This window comes from Oryctolagus cuniculus, chromosome 2 (genome assembly GCF_051225735.1).
Source record: "Oryctolagus cuniculus isolate XC-2025 breed Fujian yellow rabbit chromosome 2, ASM5122573v1, whole genome shotgun sequence".
Lineage (NCBI taxonomy): Eukaryota > Metazoa > Chordata > Mammalia > Lagomorpha > Leporidae > Oryctolagus > Oryctolagus cuniculus.
Genome location: NC_142868.1, coordinates 161503122 through 161512078, shown reverse-complemented (window position 1 = coordinate 161512078; position 8957 = coordinate 161503122). Strand labels below are relative to the sequence as shown.

Here is an 8957-nt window from a genome sequence, read left to right as displayed (position 1 = left end):
GAGGAATAACTTCTAATGTTCCATAGCACAGAAGGGGATAACTATGTTGACAACAGTTAATGGAATATTTAAAAATGACTACTCAAAAGATTTTTGAATGGGGACTAGCGTTGCAGCACAGCAGGTTAAGCTGCAGCTTGCAACACCAGCATCCCATAAAGAGCGTTAGCTTGAGTCCCAGCTGCTCAACTTTTTTTCATTTTTATTTATTTATTTGACAGGTAGAGTTACAGACAGTGAGAGAGAGAGAGAGAGACAGAGAGAAAGGTCTTCCTTCCGTTGGTTCACCTCCCAAATGGCCACAGTGGCCAGAGCTGCACCGATCCGAAGCCAGGAGCCAGGTGCTTCTTCCTGGTCTCCCACTCGGGTGCAGGGCCTAAGCACTTGGGCCATCCTCCACTGCTTTCCTAGGCCACAGCAGAGAGCTGGACTGGAAGAGGAGCAGCTGGGACTAGAACCGGTGCCCATATGGGATGCCGGAGCTGCAGGCGGAGGATTAACCCAGTGCGCCACAGCACCGGCCCTCCAGCTGCTCAACTTCTAATCCAGCTCCCTGCTAATGCACCTAGGAAAGCAGTGGAAAATGGCCCAAGTGCTCAGACCCTGCCATGCCTGTAGGAGACCCAGATGGAGTTCCTGGCTACTGGATTTGGCCTGGTCCAGTCCTGGTCTTAAAGCCATTTGGGAAGTAAACAAGCAGATGGAAGATATTTTCTCCCTCCCTCTCTCTGGGGTCTCTGCCACTCTGCCTTTCAAATAAATGTCTTACGGGATCTACACTGTGGTGCAGCAGGTTAAGCTGCTGTCTGCAGTGCCAGTATCCTATATGGGCACCAGTTCAAAGCCCTGGATGCTCTACTTCCAATCCAACTCCCTGCTCAGGGCCTGTGAAAGCAGCAGAGGATGGTCCAAGTCCTTGGGGCCCTCTACTCACATGGGAGACCTGGAAGAAGCTCCTGGCTTCAGGACCAGCCTGTCCAAGCCCTGGTCATTGCGGCCATTTGGAGGGTGAACCAAAAGATGGAAGATCTGTCTCTCCTCTCTCTGTAGCTCTTTCAAATAAATAAAAGATTCTGAATGGTCTCAACACAAATGAAATGATACATGTCAGACATGATTTATATGCCAATTACCTTGAGCTGATCATTATATATGGTTTTCATGTGTTGAAAGTCCCACAGCTCCCTATAAAATATGTATAATTTCTATGTATAAATTAAAATATTAAAAAAGGAAATGACAAAAGTGATTAAATGAGCAGACAAAAGTTAAAATCAGGGGCAGTGTTGTGGTGCAGTAGGTTAAGCCACTACTGGAGATGCCATCCTATATGTGCACTAGCTATAGTCCCAGCTGCTCCACTTAGAAACCAGCTCACTGCTGGGAGAGCAATGGAGGATAGCCCAAGTGCTCGGGCCCCTGCACCCATGTGGGAGACCTGGATGAAGCTCCTGGATTTGGCCTGGCCCAACCCTGGCCATTTTAGGAGAGAACCAACAGATGGAAGATCTCTGTCTCTCCCTCTCTCTGTAATACCGTCTTTCAAATAAAAATAAAATTTCTGAAAAAAAGTTAAAATAGTTAGCATAATTATATTTTCTATGTTCAGGAAAGTAAAGATTGAATATGCTGAGACATGGAAAATATAAAGAAAAAAAAATCCAAACTCTAAAAATAAAAGTGTTAAGTGTCTGAAATAAAATAGACACTGGAAAGGATGAACAGGAAATTAGACACTTCTACAGAAAAGAACGGGTGGGGGGGCGATTTCATGGCACTGTGGCACAGCATGTTAAAGCCTGCAATTCTGACATTCCACGTGGGTGCCAGTTCTAGTCCTGACTGCTCCACTTCCCATCTAGCTCAGCCCTTGGGCCCCTGCACCCACGTGGGAGATCCAGAAGAAACTCCTGATTCTTGGCTTTGGATAGGCTCAACTCCGACTGTTGTGGCTATTTGAGGAGTGAATCAGCCCATGGAAGACCTACCTCCCTCTCTCCCCCACTCCCTCCTCCCCCATTACCCCTCCCTCTCTTCCTCTCTCTGTAACTGACTTTCAAATAAATAAATCTTAAAAAGAAAGAAAGAAAGAAAGAAAGAAAGAAAGAAAGAAAGAAAGAAAGAAAGAAAGAAAGAAAGAAAGAAAGAAAGAAAGAAAGAAAGGTGGGTGCCAGGACTGTGGCGTGATAGGCTAAGCCTCCACCTGCGGCGCCAGCATCCCTTATGGGCACCAGTTCATGTCCAACTGCTCCTCTTGTGATCTAGCTCTCTGCGTATGGCCTGGGAAGGCAGTAGAAGATGACCCAAGTGCTTATGTTCCTGCACCTGCATGGGAGATCCAGGAGAAGTTCCTGGCTCCTAGCTTCAAATCAGCTCAGCTTCGGCCACTGCAGCCATTTTGGGGAGTGAACCAGCAGATGGAAGACATCCCCCCACAACCACCTGCCTCTCTCTCTCTCCCCCTGCCCCCCCCATCTGTAACTCTGCCTCTCAAATAAATAAATAAAATCTTGTAAAAAAAAGAATGAATAAAAGAAAAGAATTGTGTACTTGAAAATATAGCAACAGAAAGTATCCAAAAATGAAAGATTTGGGGTGAGGGGTAGAGAGAGCAGAATATCTGTGAACTAAGTGAACAAAATAGATGTAATTGGAGAAAGAGGTAAGATAGAAACATGGGGGAAATGAAGGCCAAAAATTATGTAAATCAGTCCACAGAAACAAAAATGAACTCCAAGCAAAAGAAACACGAAGGACACACAACCATAATTAAATTAAAGAGAGAAATCTTACAACTGGGCAGAGGGAACACTTACACTATGTACAAAGCAACAAAGAATTTTATCAGAATTTTGATGGGCAACCATGTCAGCTAGAAATCATGGAGTGAAATCTTACAAATACTGAAGGAGGAGGAATAAACACCTGTCAGCCTAGCAGTCCAGACCCCACCCACCCCCCCACCCCCGCCAAAAAAAAAAGACAAAATAAGGATTTCAGAGGGGGCCAGCATTGTGGTGCAGTATATTAAGCCACCACTTGTGATGCCAGCAACTCATATCAGAGAGCTGGTTCAAGCCCTGGCTGCTCCACTTCTGATCCAGCTCCCTGCTAAGTCACCTGGGAAAGCAGTTAATGATGCCTCAAGGACTTGGGTTCCTGCCACCCATGTGGGAGCCCTGAATGGAGTTCCAGGTTCCTGGATCCAGTCTGGTGCAGCCCTAACTGTCGCAGACATCTGGGGAGTAAACCAACAGATAGAAGATTCTCTCTCTTGTTCTTCCTCTCTCTGTCACATTGCCTTTCAAATAAATAAAATAAATCTGAAAAACAAGACTCAAATATAAAAGCTGAAATAATTCAGCAGCAGATGTGTATTAAAACAAAGAATTTAAAGAAAGTCTTTTAGGGGAAAAAATCTCAATAGATAAATAAAAAGCACTAGAAACATTAATTTGTGTGTTTGCTATGTTTAGTCTTAAAAGCAGAATTAACTGCTTAAAGTGAAAATAACAGCAAAATGTTATACCACTTACAGCAAAGATGGAAAATATATGACAAAAAAAAAGAGAAGCCAGAAGGGAAATGCAAGGAAACTGTTGCCAGTTTATTATATTACACAAGAAGCACTACTAATTGAAGATAGACTATGATGAGTTAAATATGTATATCTAAACCCCAAGCAATCACTAAATAAGCAAAGTGTAATAACTATAATCCAACAAAGGAAATAATTTTTAAAATAGTCTATAAATTTAAAAGAGGAAAATCAACCCAAAAAGAGGAAATGGGGAACAAGGAACAAATAAGGTAGACAGATAACAAATAACAAGGTAGTAGATTAACCAAGCCACAGTATCCATAATATTAAATGTAAATGGTCTAAATATGCTCACTTAAAAGACAGAGAGTGCCATATTGGGTAAAGAAGCAAGACCTAACTGTATGTCTCCTATAAGAAATGTACTTTATCAACAAAGACAGCAGTAGGTTGAAAGTTAAAGGGCAAATATGCCATGCTAATAAACTTAGAGCAAACCAGGGATGAACAGAGACACTTCATAATAGGAAAGGGAGGACCTCAGGCTACATGTACATAGACCCAATAACAGTTTCAAAATGTATAAAACAGAAGATTATATAAGAAATCATAGAATCCAAAGAATAGTCATAAAGGTCAATATTCCTTGTTCAGGAATTGATAGAACAACAAAATAGTCAAAAAGACACTTCCAATCAGTTTAATTGGCTAATATTTATGTAAATGTTCACCCAGTGACAGAACATACATTATTCTAATGTGAACATAGAATATTTACCTAGATTGACAATATTTTGGGCTATAAAGACCATATGATATTAAAAGGCTTCAAGTCATATATAAAATATGTTCCCTAACCTCAAAGGAATTATACTAGGAATAAAAAGTATTTAGAAAATATTCAAATACTTAGAAACATGAACCAAAAAAAATATTTACTGTATATGGGTGAAACTGAACACCTTTCCATTTGATTATTGTTTATAGCCCTTGCTTATATTCCTGCTGAACTGTGGTCTTCTTACTTTTTATTGTTGAACTCTTTAGTCAGTGGAGTATTAAGTCTTTGACTATAATGGAAATTAAAAACATGTTATCTCTAAGATAACAAAATATTAAGTTGAAGAAAAGTCAGAAGTATTTTAACTGAGGGAACTAAAAACACTACATATCAAAATTCATAAGATGCAGTTAAAGGAATGCTTTAAAGGAAATTCACAATACTGAAATGTTTTCATTAGAAAACAGGAAAAGTCTCAATTCAGTGATCTCAGCAGTCACATTAAAACAAAGAAAATAATTCTGATGAACTTACAAGTATAAGCAAAATTCCTCAACAAAATACTAGCAAACCAAATTTAATAGTATTTTGTATAAAAATCACTTACCATGACCAAGATTTATCCCTGGGATGTAAGGATGATTCCACATCCTTAGTCAATAAATGTGATACACCTTGTTAATAACACAAAGGACAAAAACCACACAATCATCTCAATAGATGCAGAAAAAGCATTTGACAAAACTCAACACCTTTTATGAATAAAAAATCACTCTCAAGTAATTTAGAAGGAATGTTCCTCAACACAACTAAAGTCACATTTGACAAACCCACAACTACAATACTCTTGAAAGATTTTACTGTAAAATTAGGAACAAGACAAAGATACACTCACTACTTCTCTTCAACAGAGTACTGAAAGTCCTAGCCAGGGCAATTAGGTAAGAAAAAGAAAGAAAAGGAATAAAAATTGGGAAGTTGGAAGTTAAATTGTCCCTGATTACAATTATCTCATTTATAGAAAATCCTAAAGACTCAAAAAAAAAAAAAAAGAAAAAAAAACCCTGTTAGACTTGATAAACGAAGTCAATAAACTTATTGGATAAAAAAATCAACATGCAAAAATCAGTAGCATTCCTACACATGAATAAACTATCAGAAAATAAGAAACTAAAGCCATTTACAAGCGAAAAAATGCTTAGCAGTAAATTTAATCAAGGTAAAAGATCAATAAAGTGAAAACTATGAAACACTGTGAAAGAAATTGAAAATGACACAAGCAATTGAAAAGATAGCCTATGTTCATGAATTGGAAGACTTAATATTATCAAAATGTCCAGGAGCTGGCATTGTAGCACAGGTTAAACTGCTGCTTGTGATGCCAGAATCCTATATCAGAGTACATATCAAGTCCTAGTGCTCTGCTTCTGATCCAGCTTCCTGCTAATGAGCCTGGAAAGGCAGAAGATGGCCCAGGTGCTTAGGCCCCTAACACCCACATTGAAGACCTGGCTCTCTGCTCTGGCTTGGCCCAGACCTGGCTGTTGCGGCTATTTGGAGAGTAAACCAACAGATGGAAGATCTTTTGTCTCTCTTTCTCTCTGCTTCCCCCTCTCCATCATTCTTTCAAATAAATCAATCAATACATTTTTTAAAAAGTCCATAATACTTTAAATGATCTACAGATTCTATGCATTCACTAACAAAATTCCAATGATACTTTTAACAGAAATGAAAAAAGAATTCTAAAAATTAATATTGAATCACCAAAAGACCCTGAGAAGCCAAAGCAATCTTGAGTGAAAATAGCAAAGGTGAAGGTATCACTCTTATTTCTTTTTTTTTTTTTTTTTTTTTTTTTTTTTTTTTTTTACAGGCAGAGTGGACAGTGAGAGAGAGAGACAGAGAGAGAAAGGTCTTCCTTTTGCCGTTGGTTCACCCTCCAATGGCCGCCGCTGCAGCCGGCGCACCGCGCTGATCCTGGCAGGAGCCAGGAGCCAGGTGCTGTTCCTGGTCTCCCATGGGGTGCAGGGCCCAAGCACCTGGGCCATCCTCCACTGCACTCCCTGGCCATAGCAGAGAGCTGGCCTGGAAGAGGGGCAACCGGGACAGAATCCGGCGCCCCAACCGGGACTAGAACCCGGTGTGCCGGCGCCGCAAGGTGGAGGATTAGCCTATTGAGCCACGGCGCCGGCTCTGTATCACTCTTATTTCAAAATATATTATAAAAGACTATCAGGCCAGCGCCACGGCTCACTAGGCTAATCCTTCGCCTTGTGGCGCCAGCACACCGGGTTCTAGCCCCAGTTGGGGCGCCGGATTCTGTCCCGGTTGCCCCTCTTCCAGGCCAGCTCTCTGCTGTGGCCAGGGAGTGCAGTGGAGGATGGCCCAAGTGCTTGGGCCCTGCACCCCATGGGAGACCAGGAGAAGCACCTGGCTCCTGCCATCAGATCAGAGCGGTGTGCTGGCCGCAGCGCGCCAGCCGCGGCAGCCATTGGAGGGTGAACCAACGGCAAAGGAAGACCTTTCTCTCTGTCTCTCTCTCTCTCACTGTCCACTCTGCCTGTCAAAATAAATAAATAAATAAAAAATTTTAAAAAGGACTATCATCATCAAAACACTATGGGACTGGTGTTAAACACACAGACACACACACAAACACACACAAAGGAAAAAAATGAAACAGTAGAAAACCTAGAAGTAAACCTATACTTTTATGGACAAGTGATTTTCAACAAAGGTGCAAAGAATGTACAATGGAGAAGAACAGTCTTCAATAAATGGCTGGGGAAACTACATATCCACATGTAGAGAAAAGATAGCAAATCCTTCTATCACGCCATATACAAAAATCAGATCAAAATGGATTAAGGATTTAAATGTGAAGGTCTGAAATTGCAAAACTACCAGAAGAACACAGAGGAGAATCTTCACAACACCAGTTTGGGTGGTCATTTCTTGTACAGAGCTCCAGAAGCATGAGCAATGAGACTAAATGCATAAACATGAGACTCCATTAAGCTAAACGGCTTCTACATAGCAAAGGAAACAGAGTAGAGAGGTGACCCATGCATTAGCAGAAAATGTTTGCAAGCCTTACATTTGATAAGAGGCTAATAGGCTCATAATAAAAAGAACTCAACTCAATAGCAAGAAAAAAATTATCTCCATTTAAAAATAAAGGACTTGAATCGACATTTCTCAAAAGATGGCATATGAATGGCCAACATATATATCAAAAAATTCTCAACCTTGCTAATCATCAGGGAGATGTAAATGAAAACAACAAGGAGATACAGCCTCACACCCATTAGAAGGCTTTTATGCAAAAATTGACAAGCCATGTGTTGGCTCAAGATGGCTATGCTGGAGAGCTGAGAAAAGGTTACAGGGTGAGCCTCAGCCGTGGCTGAGGAAGACCAGGGGAGGCACTGGCTGCTGGCACAGGGCGAGCACAAGGGCTCAAGATGGGAAGTCATGACCAGATACTGTCAAAGAAAACTTAACAATTTTGGAGATCAGAACCAAAAAAATTAACCAACTTCCAGAACCAGAAAGGAATCTACTTCAACACGGATCAACATATGTTGGAATTAATGCTGTTCTCTGTGGCCTAATAGCAAACAGTCTTTCTCTACGGGTCTTGATTGTGATGTATGCTCATATAGGTGCTGGCTTACCCATGGCAGTGATCCCACTCTTGACGGCACATGTAGCCTACAAAGGTTTTCTAAGTTTTCCTTCGAGTATAGGTGATTTGAATTGTAACACCTGTCCTGTAACATGGAGTGGACTCGGTGGTCTTGTTTTTGGTGGTTTGCACCCTGTTTTTTGGGCCACACCTGTGAATCGTGGCCTAGCAGCCAGGTGTCAATCAGCCCTGCTGCCAGAGAAAGGAAACATTCTAACAAACCGGATTAGAATTTCAAAGTCTGTCTACAAAGATGGTATTTCCCATTTTGCTCCAGACTGTTCGATGTATACCTTGGGTCTAGACAATATCAACTACTTATAAAGGCCCTTCAGTTACCTGAACCCGGCTTAAAATTTCACTGATTTTAAGCAAATATATGTACAAAAATAAAATGGTAAAAATAAGCTATATCTAAGATTATGAATATATATATATATATAAAACTGTCATTTATCATGTGAAGTACAATTTTGGAGCTTCACAAAAGATTACACAAGGCAAGAAAAGGCTGAACTCCAATAAAGGATGTCAACTTAAAGAGAAAAAAAAATGATTGGCAGGGCTGCCGTGGTAGCACAGGACATTAAGCTGCTGCCTGTGGCACCAGTGTCCCGTACGAGCACTGGTTGGAGTATTGGCTGCTCTTCCTCTGATCCAGCTCCCTGTTAATGTGCCTGGAACAGCAGAGGACAGCCCCTTGGGCCCACTTCTACCCACATGGAGACCCACATGGAGTTCCAGGCTCCTGGCTTCGGTCTGGCCCAGCCCTGGCTCTTGCAGCCATTTGGGGAGTGGAACAGCAGATGGAAGACTGATTTGTCTGTCTCTCCCCCTCTCTCTGTAACTTTGCCTTTCAAATAATATAAATACATATATAGGTTTATATCAAATAAAAATATATAAGCATCTATACAGAGGCATAGATGTGGAAAAAAGAGAAC

The 8957-nt window shown here is 41.1% G+C and overlaps 1 pseudogene; it reads left to right on the top strand.

The window, feature by feature from the left end:
• Positions 1-8004: 8004 nt before the first annotated feature.
• LOC100348549 (transmembrane protein 126A pseudogene) lies at positions 8005-8378 on the top strand (annotated as a pseudogene).
• Positions 8379-8957: the final 579 nt, after the last annotated feature.